The sequence below is a fragment of the Topomyia yanbarensis genome, chromosome 2 (assembly GCF_030247195.1).
Source record: "Topomyia yanbarensis strain Yona2022 chromosome 2, ASM3024719v1, whole genome shotgun sequence".
Lineage (NCBI taxonomy): Eukaryota > Metazoa > Arthropoda > Insecta > Diptera > Culicidae > Topomyia > Topomyia yanbarensis.
In genome coordinates, this window is record NC_080671.1 from 448,813,858 (window position 1) to 448,831,802 (window position 17,945).

The following is a 17,945-nucleotide window of genomic DNA, read 5'->3' on the forward strand; positions in this document are numbered from 1 at the left end:
AATCTGCGTCAATCATGTGTTTCTGTTGGAACGCCATAGTCCAGATGTAGCATAAGGGTTAATGCCTTGAACCGGAGATTCAAAGACTGCAGCTTCGAATCCTGTCTCTGGGACAAATTTTTCACATAATTGCTTCCTTTTAACATAATCATCCTATCAGTTTTTCGTTGCACATTACCAAAAAATGTAGATGTTCGCTCCAACATTTCGACGATATTTTATCCTTGAAACAGACTATAAAATATAGTTGAATCGATGGAGAGAACACCAAAGCCTGTTCTGAAAATACCAGTAGCAGAGTTAAAAATATTCAAATTCATTGAATGCAAAATTGATCATATTCAGCCGCAGTCATTTTCAATATTCAGTGACGCAGCTGAAAACGTCAAACGAACAAACCGCCCATTCATCCATGCAGATTTTCGTTCGGCTCCGATTATTACACGAAGCGACCGTGCAGCAACGAATCAAACGCATCAAAGTAGGCCCTGACACAATATAAGCGATGGTGACTGTTGTTTCGTAAGCTTTATCGACATTTGAAAACATTTTCCTAGATAATTAGTGTAATGAATATATTGTACGATAATCAACTGAATGAATAAGATGAATAGTTGAATGAATATTTTTTCTATTCACCGCGAGTCGCAACAGGTTCATTTTCAGCCGTCAACAAAGAGCTTCGTTTATTTTTAACTCCGACCAGTAGTCTGATAATCGCATTGCAAACAAAATAATGACCGAAGCAGTCGAAACAATAGTATAGTACGGAAGTTTTTTAAATCCTGAGTTTTCCAGATTTGATACGACCAGAGGGAGCATTGATAAATAGGATAAAAATAAGAGGATCTACAAAAACGCCTGGTGGGACACTTGTGGGCACATTTAATACGCGGAACTGCATGTTCTTAGTAATAACAAACGGGAACCGATCGGAGAGATAGAACTGAAACTAATTATTCAACTATACTGGAAATCCTAGCTGCAGTAGTTTTGCAACGCTTCTCGGTGACAGGAACCAAGATAGACCTGTAAAGCAAGAGCTTTTAAAACAACGCAGCTGTATTAGCTAAATTCAGAAAATCCTCAGTAGAAACGCTGTCGTGTTCGCTCTTGACCAACTAGAAGCCAATGATTGCTAATGAGCTCGATACCCGGATTGGTGTTTCTGGCTGCGTTGTTGTTCTGTTTTTAAATAGTTGACGGCGGGGTTCCGTCTAATGGGTATTGGCTGAAAGGATTTAGTGACAGTTGTTCGTTTCGTGTTGGTCACTTTCTCTATAGGTGCCTGTCTTACATAAAAAATTAAATGTGGTCGACGAAAATCTAGAGTACCTTCTTCTTACCGCACCGTCTGAACGTACATCCACAACCTTTTCGCTCGACTAACGAGTGACGAATGAGGCACAAAAATATATGTGAAATTTAACTTCAAAATATTCAATTAGATGTCTTAGGTGCTCCATATTGCCGGCTCTGTCTGAAACTGAAAAATTTCGTTTTCTTCACGCCGTGGATGGTCGCGAAGGACTCAAGCATTTGTATGTTAACGTGTTTGTCACATGCACGTGACTTCGCGTGTATAATTTCGATTTTATAATCATGTTGCGTGTACTCTTGAATGATCGCGCGTGCACCGTGATTGTGATGCTTAACTTTTAGTTTATGGCACATATGGTAGAAGAGAGTCAGTTTCCCGGTCATGTTGCCATGGAACGTATTTTTTTATTGGTCCAACTGAAGGCATGAAGACCGAGGTTGAACTTCCGGACGTGATCGTTTCATTATCGCAGCGAAGAATGAGCTAATCCTTGAGATCGCGTTTGTAAGTTTATAGGTGCTACAACGTTTACTTAACTACCGTGGTATTTTTTTTCTTTTTTTTCATTTGAAACAGCTCAATGCGTTAGCACAACTGAGTCGTGGGTCTTTTAATTTTTTACAATAAGTCGGTCTGCCAGATCTTGTTGACGCAGTTTGCTGCTGCGTGTTGAGACCCTTTTCCTTGGCGGTGAAGCCGCTTGGGGGTCATTCAGTCCGCCTTCTCTCGCGTTATCGTTCCCGTCCATGTCGTCATCGGTACTACTTTCTTGCTGTTCACGATCAGAGGTGCTTATTTGTTTCTTGTTCTTACGGGTCGCTGTTGTATATCCGTCTTCATCGGTGTTTGCGATGTTAGTTGTTGGTTTGGGAGCGATTGTCGTGGTCTTTGTACCTGCATTATTGGTTAATTGGATCGTTGTTTTTGGTTTATCTGAAGGTGTCGGTGGCTGCTTATAAGGCTTGTTGACTGTAGTACATGAGTTTTGACTAGTTTCTTCGGCGCATGTTTTTCCGTAGTGGGCTGTGTATGGTTACAGAATCGGCATGTTGGGGTCTGCCCGGGATATGTGATTAGCGTTGTTTGCTTATAGGTCACGCCATCCTTCGATGATTTGCATTCGATAGTCATGTAAGAAGGTATTGGTTTAGTCACTCGCATCCTCACAATACGAACGCCGTTGGGAATGCCGGTGACAAATTTTCTCCAGGTGTAATTCGTAATAGATTCTACTTTTCCATATTGCGACATGATTCGTTTGATGAAATCTTCCAAATCATGGATACGTACGTCCACCATGTCGTTTTCCATATGCACGGGGATCTTGATTCTGGTGTTATTAAATTCGACCTCGAGTTGCATGTTGTTCTTTGCGATAAAGTTTTCGGCCTGTGCTAAGCTTCTAAACGCGATCAAAACACAGTTGTTTACGTGATGTAGTTGAATGTACGTAACTTCGGCGAGGTTAAGCTCCATTTTCACTTTAACTAATTGTTCCACTTTCTGAACTGTGGGTCTAACACGAGTTAGACCCACAGCTCAGGTTGATCGAAATCGTGTTATCCCGTAGCATAGGCACTTTTGTTTTATTTGGTAAACTCATTTCACTCGGCAGCCGGGGGCAACGATACAATTTGTATTGGCACTGATATAGAACAATAGCTAGCTTGATTCACTGTACCTATAGCCTGCTATAACGTAGAAATTTTTTTTGCTTCTGCTTTGTGCTACGTCAGAAGATAGACTGACCGGGGTGTTTGATGTTGGCGAAATCGCGGGCGTAAGTATGTGTAGATGATTGCCATTGCATGGTCGCGTTTGTGACCAGGTTTGTGTTATCGCGAAGGTCACGAGCGTTTGTACGTTTGTGCCTATACGAGTATAGATAGAGTATAGTATAGTATAGTATAGTCTATCTTCGGACCTTATGCTTTGTGCGAAGCAAAAAATCGCTACGCATTAGGCTCCTGTGAAGCATGCCAGCGGTTTGTTCTATATCCAGTGCACAAACAGTATTGGATCATTGCCCCCGGCTGCGCAGTGAAATGGGTCTGCCAAAGGAAACAAAAGTGTCCGTGCTACGGGATTACACAATTTCGATCGGTATTAAGAAAACTCATGTTAGGCCAACAATTCAGGAGGTGGAACAACTAGTTAAGGTTAAAATGGAGCTTAATCTCGCGAAAGCTACGTACATTCAGCTACACCACGTCAAAAACCCGGTTTTGGTTACGTTTAGAAATTTAGCGCAGGCAGCAAAACTTAATTGCAAAGAACAAAAATTCACCACGAGGTCGAATTTAATAATACCAGAGTCACGAACCTCGCGCCCTAAGGAAGATTACATCATACGAATTAGGTCGTAATGCGGAGAAGTGAAATCCATACGAATGACACTGGGAGAATTTTTTTCACCGGTATTCCCAACGGCGTTCGTATTGTGTTTGATTAATTGCCTTGTACATGGTGTCATGTCGTCAAATATAGTATTCCCTGAAGATGGTGCGTTCGAAACGTCGAACAAGGAAAAAAACATTTTTTGTTCTTATTTTCCGCAGATATAGATCCCGATGGTTGTAGTCCGTCTTCTACAGGACTGTATCAGTACAATTGAACAGTGAGGTACCTCTGTAGTTTTCAAAGTTCTGTATGTTTCCAGATTTGTCAATGGGGACAACGGCGCTGCTTCATTCACACTTTCTGTCAGCGAATGATTGGAAATTAAAGAAAAATAGACCTGGGACATAACCGGTGTGTCGTGACTGCAAACTAGGCCGCACGTCAACGTGCTTCTCATTCGACTAGCAAACGGTGAAGGAAGCACAAACATACACGCAGAACTTGTATCACTTCCCAATATTCGATTAAGTCTCTTAGGTATTCCAAACATACTTTGAGACAAATCTCTTCAAATTTTATTAAGATTGGAGCACTGGCGTATGACGGTCAATATGCGGAGACGTTGTCTGGTTGCACAGACCCTTAAACCCGATTAACTCGGAATTTAATTTTTTTGAAAAGTTTCTTTTTGGTGACCACGATATCTTAGGAAACAATTTACGGATCGTTCTGAAAGTTTTGCCGAGCAAATTCTCATGGCTTCAGGAACCAAAAACCCCTATAAAAGACCAGATATATGGTCCGCGTCAAATTTTACAAGCATCAAAACACAATTAAATGATCTTAAAAACCTGTACACACAGCAACATTTGGTGCTTATTTAAGATCTACCGGACCATGCTGATGTTATTTTCATGGGTTGAACCCATCTCAAACACTATCAAAACACCATGCAGTGGGGGTGAATTTGGACTATGAGCATGGGGGTATTGCTCGGATTACCAGGTTGCTCGTTCGTGCACAGAAATATTTACTAAAATTGCCATTTCAATTTTTCCGATCGGAAAAGTAAATTTTTGCTGCGCATGTTAAACAGGATGGGCAGTAATATGCAGTATTCCCAAAAATATGTTTGTCATTTCCAATGAAAATCATATTTTTTTATTATGCCCCTCATAAAATCTGAAAGCTTTTTCTATACCCGCATTACAAACCAAGTAAGTCTGATCTATGAGGAACTGGTTAGTGAAAACTGTAAGAATTCAACTTAAACAGAAAAATATCTTTTCCGTTGCTACTAGTAACGAAATCCTCACTCTGCAGTCTGCAGCTACAGTTTGCTAGCTAAACATTTTTTTTTTATTTACGGGCTTTTTTCTCAAATTTCGAGAGCAGCTATTCATATGTATACTGTGTAAAACTGTTAACCAGGAATTAGAGCAAAAGTGGCTTTGCCACATTCTTGAAAAAAAATTGATTTATGTTCCTAGAAAAGACAAAATATTTTTTAAGTTCCCAAAAAACATTTTTTTTTCTCGGCGACTTAAGACTGTAAAAATGGGTAAAAGTGAGTTTTATGAGTATGCGTGTTTTCAGAGCAGATGCGGAAAATGCCAAGAAAGACAACTTCACAGAAGATAGCTTTTTGAAAGCAGGTTTATTGCGAGAGATAGAATTAATCTAGACCAATTTCAACTTATCTGATTTAAAAACTTATTAAATTACAGCTGCTCAGTTCAACGAGAGGACACTACAGCCACTAAGGTCTTCTATGGAAAACATCCTCATTCTTGTTTCTAGGAAAAAAAAACAAAAAAATGTTTTTAGATTGCAGCTGCAATTTGCTTGCCGAACCATGATTTTTTTTTATTATGTTTTTGTACACATATTTAATGAATTATGAGACCACTACGACTTATTTTGCGATGAAAAAAATCTACTTTTTATTCTCTATTCAAGACTAGGGTATTTTTGACCAGTTTCATATATTCACTCTACTACTGTCGAACACACCCAATTCCAGCGATGTAGCTTCACTAAATACTTTGCAATCATTCCATGAGCTTTGTTATGCACTGTAACCGCTTGATCGCCATAGGATACCTGTTGCAAAAGCTTGGGTTATCCTCCTTTCACAGTAGACCCGTTTCGAACACGATCGCATATCCTCACAGTTGTACTCTTCACAGTCTCGTTCTGTCTATTCTGTCCAAGATCGACTTATTCAGAATCTGAGAAGCAGCTTGCTGAAATCCAGATATTCGTAGGCCACGGAGATAAGTATACTCCTTTATCAGCTCCCAAACATTTTGGGTAAGGAAAACGTCACTTCGCCCCTCTTGCCGACCTGGAAAGGTCTACTCTTTCAGAGTTCGTCTCGAGTTATGAAAAATAATGGTACATTCATGTTACATGAAGCAGTTGAGCCAAACCCAGAACTCCCATGCTACTCATCATCCAATAATGCGATCGTGTTCACGGATCAATTTCCCCGTAGTACAATTGGACGGGCATCATGCGGAAGAGGGTGAAGGGCTCGGTTGGTCGGGGTGGATGTTGCAGTTTGAAGTGATAATGGAGTAACCTGTGTTCGTCCAGTCACAGGTATCACGGCACCACATTGGCGGAGTATGGATATGAGCGTCATTTTTTATTGGTCCAACTGAAGGCATGAGTCTAGGCTGCTAGGACCGAGGTTAGACTTCCGGACGTGACCGTTTCATTATCGCAGCGAAGAATGGGCTAATCCTTGAGATCGCGTTTGTAAGTTTAGAGGTGCTACAATGTTTACTAAACTACCGGGGTGTTTTAATGTTGGCGAAATAGCGGGCGTAAGTATGTGTAAATGATTGCAATTGCATGGTCGCGTTTGTGACCAGCTTTATGTTATCGCGAAGGTCACGAGCGTTTGTACCTTTGTACCTATACGAGTCTAGTATAAAGATATAGTAATAAAAGGAATCATGACATGCCGAATAGAGAAAAAAAATAGGGAGGTTACGTCAGAGGCATAACTGAACTGAAGTAGAATACACCCTAAGGTTAAAACCTCTATAATCAAAATAAAAAAACTATTTCGATATTTGTTGTGATGCATTATGCCCCGTTATTGTGGTGTATTATTCCCCCGCACAGGTGTGTTTTGCCCCGCCTATTTGTCAAAGAGCAATTTATGATTTTGAAAAATTGAATATTTTCATGCTTTTGATTATTTTTCAAAGAGAACTTCAGTACATTCACTATGGTGGAATGAAAAAGCTTAAACTGTTGGTTGGAAGACTTACTGTGCTAGATATTTTGTATTGGCACATGAAATGTTTCACCGGTACTCTGTTCATCTCCGCTCACTACTCAAAGTTCGCTTTAGAAGCAGCAGTGAAATTGTGGATACAAAGATTCGCAAAAAAAAGGAAACTTCAAAATTAGTGAACTGTAGTGGCACTGTGTTGGATTGCGTTATGCGAACGGATAAAACATACAAACGCTCGAGCACTTCGCGAACAAATCTGATCACAGACGTGAACAGTTAATGGCGTTCGAATACGTACGTAATTCAATACCAGCACATCCACAAACATTAAAAAAAACCACACTCATGCAGTCAAGAAACGTCCACGCAACATTCAAACGATATACGTCCACAGACAAGTTAACGAACGTTCATATGTACAAAGAAGCCGCCTGCCACAGAAATGGTAAAATACTCGACTGGCGACCGGGCTTCTCATTTCTATGATCGCCTTGGTTCTGCGTCGCCATTACTCACATAAGACACTCGGCAGTCCCCTCCCTCATCCCTGGCAACCTACAAAGGAAACAAAAGACAGCTTTGGTATGGAAAAACAAAAGACAGCTATGGTATGGATATTATGTTTGGGAGTACCACATTATAACTCACATTTCACTGACCCAGCATTTTTATAAAATAGTCAATAACGACGCCGGCAACGTCCAAACGTTATCCTACCGGGAAAAGAAAGGAATGTTAGTTCGACACTCGCTGTTGATAGAGACCGAGACTACCTCTGCATCTCCACGAGCATTACGGGAAAGAAATTGTGTTAGTACGAAACGGAAGGTATGTCTTGGTAGACAATATGATCATAACAATATGTACGAAAGTCACTCGCGGCCAATTTCCGAGAGTAAACGAGCTACTTGAACTCAAATGAAATAGTCTCGAAAAAAAATAATCGAGGGTAGTAAGCAAACCGAAGGCACAACAGAAAACTAAACTTTATTAGTGAAGAGAATATGAAATAATTTTGAGCGGCCCAAAATGAGCATTATCTGTACCGAAAGCTTTAAGTTAATTAAAGTTTATTTTGGCATTTCTGGTATATGATTCGAAGATGGCTTTATCAAATTTTATGACGGATGTTCCTAGAAATGGATTTCGACAATAAGTTCATGGAAAATAATAATTTAGCACCAAATCATTATCGATAAACAATTAAAAAAGTGAGTAGCAGAAAATAACACTTCTTATTAGTCCATTGCACGGTACATACTAACAAAAATATCAAGAAAAGTATGCTCTATCATGATAACTTGTGAAATGACGGATGACTCTATTCTAAATTTTGTTTTTGACTAGTCAAGATCCCGGACATTAAAACCGCGAACAGAGAAAAGAGGGGCAATTCGAGACTTTTTGGGGTGATTAACGACCTACCTTTCAATATAATATAATTTCGAAAGAAAAGTCGAGTAGCTTTGGAACGTTCATATCTTTCGTTGTACTGCATGGAATTAATCAATTTCTTCATTATTTTGTCACTTAGATTTGAAGTAGGTGTGACATGCTTTATTACGAAAAAACGCGCGCTTTGAAAAGTTTTTCGAAAACTAGTTGGAGAAAGTGAAAATTTCCACCCCATGTCGGTCAGAGTCGTCAACATGGTGAATTAACCAAACACTAAAGTGATGAAAATTTTTAAACATGCGTCCGTTATAGATTCGTTTCTAATATCATTTATATTGAGCTGTTTGGAGAGATCGGAGGAGAGCTGTACAGTACCGATAAGGAAATATTAGTGTGATATGCACGGCTAGTGGATTAGTTTGTGTCAATACGTGCTACTAGCAGAGGACATTATTTTTATTTTCTATGGTTGGAAAGTAGCATACGCAACGAAAAACCAGATGTTAATACTACCGAACGAAGCTCGTTCGTTATTGGTTCCCGCTAATTTGTTGCATCGAGCCGCAAATCTTGAACAGAAACAGAATTGCGATTTTAGTCGAATTCTGTTATTCAAGCCCATCGGATTGGTCGTATTTTCGGGAGACTGCATAACAACAAGTAGTTTGTCAAATTCCGTACAGGGTGAGAAGACGATTAACAAGATGCGGCCGGCTCCGTGAATTTTTTTTGCAATATTTAGTTTATACAGCTCCGTGCTAGTAGTCGGGACCCTACGAACAAAATAGCCATTATCAGCGCTATGAAACCATTGAGAAGAATTGAAATTTTAAAATTTAAACCGATCATTCCAGAATCGCATTCAGGAACAACAAATGAGCCTGAACATGGATGACTGAAGTCAGCAGCACCCAAAGATCCTTCGGTCTCTGGTCATTCTGGGAGACGAAGGGTTATTCCTTCTCCTTTGCTGTTCTCCCCTGTTCCCATTCCGAGGGTTCCCAGAATTGACTGCGCCGGCAATGGTGTCCGAATTAGGCGACTGATGTCTAGTTTTTCCTGGTGTGGATCGACAGTTGGAAGAGTTGCATGTTTCCGAGGCAACTTTTCACGGTGAATTTGATGCCGTCGGAGCCTACGTTATTATAAAGTGCGAAAGATGGATCCTATCGAGCTGTGCGGTTGGTGAAACTTATCCCAGGGACATCCGGGCTCCCTACGCCGACAATCGGGTGGGGGTGCCAGGAACATTCAGCGACAAGTTGTTGTTTGGAACAACATCTCGGGCGATAGGTTTTGTGAAACGTTAGAGTCCATAACGGCAGATGTACTAGTCAGCTGTACTGTGGACACTTCTCTAGGGCATTCTTGACCGACTAGAAGCTAATGATTGCAAATTGTTACGTTAACGTGCTCAATATCCCGGTTGGTGTTTCCGGCTGCTGTTATTGTTCTGTTTTTGAATAGTTGACGCGGGTTCTCATCTAGTGGGTATTGATTTGCACCGCATGAACGTACATCCACAACCTTCTCACTCGACTAGCGAGCGACGAATGAGGCACAAAAATATATGCGAAATTTAACTTCACAATATTCAATCTCTTCAATCTCTTAGGCCCGGCTGTCTGAAATAAATTTGGTTTTTTCGCGTCGCTTTCGAAAGATGATTTAGAATCTAGTTTTTGCGTTATTTATAGGGGTTGCATATATTTCGAAATTTAATGAAAAAATTGGTGACCATTTTTCCACCTGATTAGTGCAAATATGTTGTAATTCTGTTTAGTACAACGAAAGTTACTAACCTTTAAAATCTTACACTCCTGCTTTATCCGATATTTTGCATATGGGACCCTATATTGAAAATCAGGACAAAGCGACATGATTCGTTTGATAAAATCTTCCTTCGTGCGCGGGGCTAAATCATGGATACGCACGTCCACCATGTCGTTTTCCATATGCATGGGGATCTTGATTCTGGTGTTATTAAATTCGACCTCGTGTTGCATGTTGTTCTTTGCAATGAAACTTCATTCGGCCTGTGCTAAGCTTCTAAACGTGATCAAAACACAGTTTTTTACGTGATGTAGCTGAATGTACGTAACTTCAGCGAGGTTAAGCTCCATTTTCATACGAGTTAGACCCACAGTTCAGGTTCATTGAAATCGTGTTATCCCGTAGCACAGGCACTTTTGATTCATTTGGCAAACTCATTTCACTCCACAGCCGGGGGCAACGATACAATTTGTATTGGCACTGATATAGAACAATAGCTAGCTTGATTCACTGGTGCTTACAGCCTGCTATAGCGTAGAGATTTTTTTGTTTCTGCTTTGTGCGACGTCACAAGATAGACTGACCGGGGTATTTTAATGTTGGCGAAATCGCGGGCGTAAGTATATGTAGATGATTGCAATTGCATGGTCGCGTTTGTGACCAGGTTTGTGTTATCGCGAAGGTAACGAGCGTTTGTGCGTTTGTACCTATACGAGTATAGATAGAGTATAGTATAAAGATATAGTAATAAAAGGAATCATGACTTGCCGAATAGAGAAGAAATGACAGACATAACTGAAGTAAAGTAGAATACACTTAGGCTGTTAATTCGTTTAATTCGTTAAATGCTGCAATTTTTACTATCTTCTGCGTGGTTGCGTTAAAATCAGCTAATTTAATAGGGGACGGGCATAGCGTAACTGGTAAATCGATTGCCTACCCCACACATAGGGTTAGAGATTTTTCCTAAAGAGATATATCTAACCCGAAAAGAAGCGAATGACCCCAAGGTTAAAACATCTATAATCAAAATAAAAAAGCTATTTCGATATTTGTTGTGATTCATTATGCCCCGTTATTGTGGTGCATTTTATCCCCGCACAGGTGCGTTTTGCTCCGCCTATGTGTCAAAGAGCAATTTATGATAATTGAATATTTTCATGCTTCTGATTATTTTTCAAAGCGAACTTCAATACATCCACTTCACAGTGCACACACCAATTGATGATTAAATAATTTCTCAATAATTACTATTTCCTGTATTTCCACTCCACTGAAAAAGAAAAAGAATCTTGAACTTCTTGCAGCAAGCACTAATTTAACCTGTAACAATCCTTTGACGGCTGAACACAATTAATGCAAACACAAACATTTCACTGTTAAACTTTTGATGTCTCGAACGAAAAATAACAATTTTAAATCACTAATTATACATACTACAATCGTTTCACGGCTAAACACAACTGATCCAAATATAATAGTTTCACTACGACCTCGAACCACACTAGCTAATCCTAATCACTTTTTTATTTGTGATGTCCCAGATGAAAACAATATTCGGAAGAAAACTTAAGAATTGCCGTAAACATTTTCGTTACTTTCTACATTTCACAGCAAAGTCTAACTTCAACACATGCATTTCAAAACTAAATTGACGCTTATAACGATTATTCTAATAATGTCTACTCAATACAGTTGGTACACTACACTGAAACAGCGTCTACTCAAGGAAAAGTAGTCTGCAACAATTTTTCGATTAAATAGAACAGATTTATTTACCACGAGATAACTATAATTACTTTACAAATCACTCGAGATAACCATAATTACTTTTCTGATGTCCCGGAAGAAGGAATTTTTTGGAAAAAAAATGCTTAAATCATATCACGGTTAAACACATCTAATTTTAACACAAAAATTTCACTACGATTTAAACCCATGCGAAGGGATCATAGTTGACTTTTTATTTCTGATGTCCCGAAAGAAAGAAAAATGGAATTAAATTTTTAAAACTATAAAAATGTAGGTCAATTTCCCTCACTATGTTTATTTCAAAAATTTGTTTACAGACCAACGTTCTTTTCATGCAGTATGAGACATTTGATGTCCCATAAGAAACAGTGGGTTTTTATTTGTACTGGCCGAGCTACGGTTCTATCCGCAAATATTGCCTTGCTAAGCCGAATCCTGTGACCATTTCGTTTCAGTCTCAATAGAATCAGAGCTGCTGTTCTAACGGGACGAAAACCGGTCGTTTTATATGACGGACAAGAATTCGATAAAACTGGGACGTTCATGACTTCTGCTCTTATTGAAATCGAATAGAATTGAAAACAAAAATGTCATCAAGAACGAATCTCACTTTTTTTTGTAACAAGGACATTGACTATTTTTTGAATCTCTTTCAACTTGAAACTTGAAAATCTGTGACGAACTATAAAAGGTTTTTTTTAGTATGAACATGGTCATATTTTTAGAATAAGTTCAAACTGGATCATTATTTTGAAAATTCTGCACTATACTAAGATGCTCAAAAATACTTTCGTTGTTAAACATGCAGAGGACTATCATCACACTGCTAGGCTAAAACACAACAGTCTCCATTTCGGTCCGATCCCTGGCATACCGAAGGAACCAACGACATAATGAAGCGATGATGATGATGATGATCCAGTAACGCGCCAGCGGAGGCAACGCGACACGAACAGCGAGGGTAATAATTTTCAATTTCAATTCAATTTTTATGTGTACCCCGAATGGAATTGACAAGTCAGAAATGCACACGGAGTTCGGAGCGGCCGTGGCCGCCGTCCAGAGTCTATGGTAAATTTATATTAAATATAGCAATAAAAACATTGATAGTATGCATCAGGCTGCGTGATGGGACGCACCGCCACCGGGGAGAGCTGGGGACGAAGCGACGGATATCCTCTTTAATTTGCTGGTATGGTTAATGAACCGTTGAACTGCGATGGGGATCAGGGAGCAGGATGAGAGGAAAAGAGCGAGAGTGAAATTCGACACCAGATGGTGGTGGGGAACGAGCAAATGAGCCAGTTTATTGAGGCAATAATTGTTGATAAATATGACTGTGTCGCACTCATTAAACTCATGGTCATGCGATTGATATTGGCAATTGGTGAGAGTGGGTGGGTGGTGGCTATCTGCATCCGCCCCAAATGTGCACTTTCGTGCAGGGAGCGCATGCGTTCGAATGACATTACATTATCTGCACGCTGACTGGTTGATTGATTGGTTGACAATGCCCACATTACAGGACCATGTTAACAATTGACAGATTTCTTTTCAAGTTCTATTTCAATCCATTTTTTGCACTGTTATCACTTCACAACTAACACTAAACATTGCTATCGTTGACATCGACCGCCGGCTGACTCTTCAATTTCGTCGTCCCGGTTGAAAAACAAGCAGGGGAAATTTGATCCGATTTCACGGGCCAGCCTAATTCTTTCATCGTAGCCGCTTTCATATGCAAAATCCCAAAATCTTAACAACAAATTCCATCAATAGACACTGCCGTAACATCTTCCCCGACCCGGTACCGGTACCGGCTCGGCACGCAACAGTTTGGTTCTTCGTTTCCGAAAAATTAATTCATCCAAACGATCTCAATACGGACGGTCGGTATTATTTTCCCATCATTACCATATTTTTTCTTCTACTTTGCTCAACTTCAAAAAAACCAACCATCCATCCATCCATCCATCGGGGAAACGTTCGATTGAGACAGATATTTCTCACAGTCGTTTCTAGCTGGCGAAAAGACTTCTACGATGATGACGACGACGACGACGACGGTGAGGACAACTCCTCGAAGAGTAGGTACTCTTCTTCCGCACACACAATGCATTGTGAATCAAACACAATGAAGAAAAAAATATGCTCATTTGAATAATAAGATGATCTGCGCTGGCTGCCCTCCTTCTGCTCGGCAGAGCAGAATGAGCCCATAAAAGGGCTCGCACACAATCGCTTTCTTATATTTTGTGTGATTTATGATTATGTAATTTAAGATGAACATTATTGAATTCAATTTCTGGAATAAATTTTTCAATTGCGTGTATCCACACATCACTCGCCGCATCGCTGCCGGTCGGGGCCCGCCTGACACGGTTCTCGTTCGGGGTGTTGTGGCACGCGAGGTAGGTCGTTCGTCGCCCCGTCGGCAGAGCGGGGTGGGAGAGAGTACGGAAAGGAGAAGGTTAAGGCAGCTTCCGCTCCAATTTCTGTGAACCGAACAACCCGAAACCCGGGGGAAGCCAAGTCATCAACGGCTTAACGAACGTGAACAAAACTCTGAAAAGAAGGAAATCAGCATTCCTCCGTGTCCTTCTCCAACACGCACCACTTCGCCACCGAATGCACCACAGAGACGAGGGAGCAAGAAGAGAAAAAAAAATGCGCCATTTCAATTCATGAATGAACAAAATAAAAAATATTGATGACATATTCAAACTCAATCCCATTCAAACTCCTACACTCCAGAGCCGAGCAGATATTCAATTTCAGAACCGTGTAGAATTAACCTCCGAACAAAGTACCATCCCACCCTCTCCTCACCTAACTAGCGCACTCATCTGGAGAGTGGAGGAAGCAAAAAAAAAACAACCAGAATCCGAAGATCGTTACCGATTAGCACACAGGTTACGCGCCAAAGGAATTCAGGTCCCCTGTGAGGTTTGGTGTTTTTACCGCCCTGTGCGCTGCTGTTCACTCATCGAGTCTTCCTTGGAACCGAATACGGAAAAGGATTCCGCTCCTCGGGCGATTGATATCTAGTCCTTTACGGTTCGGATTCTGCGGCTGCAGAAAAATTCGCTTCTTTACCAACGAACACGCGAAAAATCCACGATGGTTAATTAGCCAAAAAGCCGTGTACACCCTTTTTTCCCGGGGATGATTCCAAAAATCAAAAAGATGAAATAATTGTCGGACCCTTTTCCGCCGCCTACTACGCAAACGCTGCATGAGATGAATGGAAAATTTTAATCAAATTTTTCAAACGGTGATAACCCCTTTCCAAAAACCCCGGAATAGGATATCTCAAGTCTTTCTGTACGCCGCGGTTGAGGCATTTCCATAGATATGTAGACGTAGGTATGCGGGAAAAAAAAGTATTGATGATGAGCATCTTGTCGGATCCGCTGTTCGACAACCCTTCGCTGGTTTTATTTTGTAGAGGTTGAACAGCATGGGCGAAACAAATTTCGGATAAGGGAATGTGGAAGGGACGAAAAAGAATCAAAGGATATCTCCAAAAGCCGGGTTCAACTTTGATTTCCCGGCTGCGGTTGATTCTGAGCGATTAGGTGCCTGCTTTAATTAGTGAAATTGGAAGCTGTTCTCGAATTGAGTTGGGTGTTCTTTGGAGAAATTGGTGATTTTAAAATGTTGGTCGTAGTGTATCGGAAAAAACGAAACAAGTTCCAATTTCATACATAATCAAAACTAGCCAACAACTTAGCAGTAAATGTATAATTGATCTTAGTAAGCGCAGAAGACACAAGAAGTGAATTGCTTGTGTGCTTATTTAAGTTCAAGAAGATGTAATTAAAATCTGCTGTTTTCCAACCGGGACGACGAAATTGCAGTGTAGGGTGAGGTTTGCTGTTCTCGCTAATATTTTTGGTAACATTAATTTTGAAGTGATCACAATGTAAAAAGAAACAGTTTGGAATAGTACTTGCAAAGAAATCTGTCAGTTGTCAACGTTGACAATATGCTTGAAAAAATGGTCGAACATTTATTGGTTTCTGTTTCGGGTATATCTTTTTAGAGCCAAATTTTTCTATTATATTATATTTTTGAACATTTAGTTCAGAATTTTCATAATAATGATGGCTCATTCCAGTTTGAACCCTTTCTAAAAATATGACAATGTTCATACTAAGAAAATCTTTTATAGCTCCTCACAGATTTTGAGTCCTTGTTGCAAAAGTGAAATCCTGTTCTTGAGTACATTTTTGTTTCCTATTCTATTTAATTTCAATAAGAGCAGTAGTTATGAAAATAAACCCTTATTTTAAATCTCCGTTTCGGAGTACACAACGTCCAAGTTTTTTCGAATTCACAGAACTGCCATCTGGACTGCCATAGAGACGTTAAATTCAAACACGACTTATGGTCACATAATACGACCGATTGTCGTCTTGTTAGAACAGCAGCTCCGATTCTATTGAGACTACAGCGAATTGGAAACGTGATTCAGTTTAGCAAGGCAATGCTTGCAGATGGAACCGCAGCTCGGTCAGTATAAATAAAAACGCACTTTTTCTTAAGGGACATCATATGTCTCATACTGCGTGCCAAAAACATTGACCCATGAACTATTTTTTGAAATAAACATGTTTAGGCAAATGGTCACCCATTTTTATACTTTAAAAATTTCATTCCATTTTTTTTTCTTTCGGGTCATCAGAAATAAAAAGGCAATTATGATCAATTCACATTGGTTTAAGTTGGTAGAGGTGTTTAACCGTGAAATGATTGTGGCCGATTTACGTAATTTTTACAAATAATTATTTCTTTCGAGGCATCAGAAAAGCAATTATGGTTAGCTTCAGCAATTTTTGAAATTATGGTGCGATCGTGGAGAATAAATTAGTTGTATTTAATCGAGAAATTATTGCAGAAGTCCTAAACTACTTTTCTTCGAAAGGAAGCCGTTTCAGTGTAGTGTACCAACTGTATGGAGTAGACATTATTAGGAAATCAGCAATTTAGCTGTGAAGTGCATGTATTGAAGTTAGACGTGGCTGTGAAATTTTAAAAAAATAATGAAAATGTTTACGGTAGTAAGTATTTTTCCGAATATTTTTTTCGTCCGGGACATCACAAATAAAAAAGCGATTAAGATCAACTAGTGTGGTTCAAAGACGTCATGAAACTGTTGTTCAGTTATAATTAATGATTCCAAATTATTATTTTTGGTTCGGGACATCAAAAGTCTAACAGTGGTTGAGTGGTCAGTGAGTTGAAAACGTAGTGAAATGTTTGTGTTAGAATTAATTGTGTCCAGTAGTGAATTGATTGTTAAATTAGGTTAAATTAGTGCTTGCTATTAAAAAGTTCAAGATTTTTGTTCTTTTTCAGTGGAGTGTTCCAACTGCAGAAAATAGTAATTATTGAGAATTTATTTAATCATCAATTGTATTGTTTATGTACTGTGAAGTGACTGAGCTGAAGTGCGAGTTGGCTGTTTAACGACAGTGAAAAAGTTCTCGTTTACTGAACAGCATAAGTGCCTACAGAATAGTGATTCCAAATTGTTATTTTTCGTCCGAGACGTCAAAAGTCTAACAGTGGGTGTGGTCAGCTCGAGTGATTTTAAAACGTAGTGAAATGTTTGTTTGAATTTTTTTGTTACTAAGAAGTTTAAGGTTCTTTTTCAGTGAAGTGTTTCAAGTGAAGGAAATAGTAATTATTGAGAATTTTTTTAATCAGTGCGGCTTTGGTTGTGGTTAAATCATGTGGTTAAGATACAGAAAATATTGCAATGCAGCGTGTGGTGAAATATCTCTGAATTGATTGGTCCCCTGATTATTTTTAAGTCGTCAAAAAGAAGAGTATTTGTGTATTTTTGTGGATAATGTGTGAACGTAGTGGTCCAATGGAATTGCAAAATCAAAGAGTTTCTCGCTTCATCCTTTTGCTGCAGACCACACTATCAGGGCGATTGGCACGAGAATGAATATCCGTAATAACTGCGCGAATCCAGAATAGCTATTTTTCAGAACCGAACAAGTGCATACCCTACTTCAAGTACCTACCAATATGAACTTGTTCACCAGGTTGTGTTTTAGTACAACTTGTCTTCGGTGCACAATGCTAGCCAAAGTAATGCGG

General features: G+C 39.6%; 1 protein-coding gene across 3 annotated transcripts in view; it reads right to left on the reverse strand.

Moving 5' to 3' along the window:
• LOC131685745 (homeobox protein cut) overlaps window positions 1-17,945 on the reverse strand; it is a 528,971-nt gene that overhangs the window by 280,065 nt on the left and 230,961 nt on the right. The window lies entirely within an intron of this gene.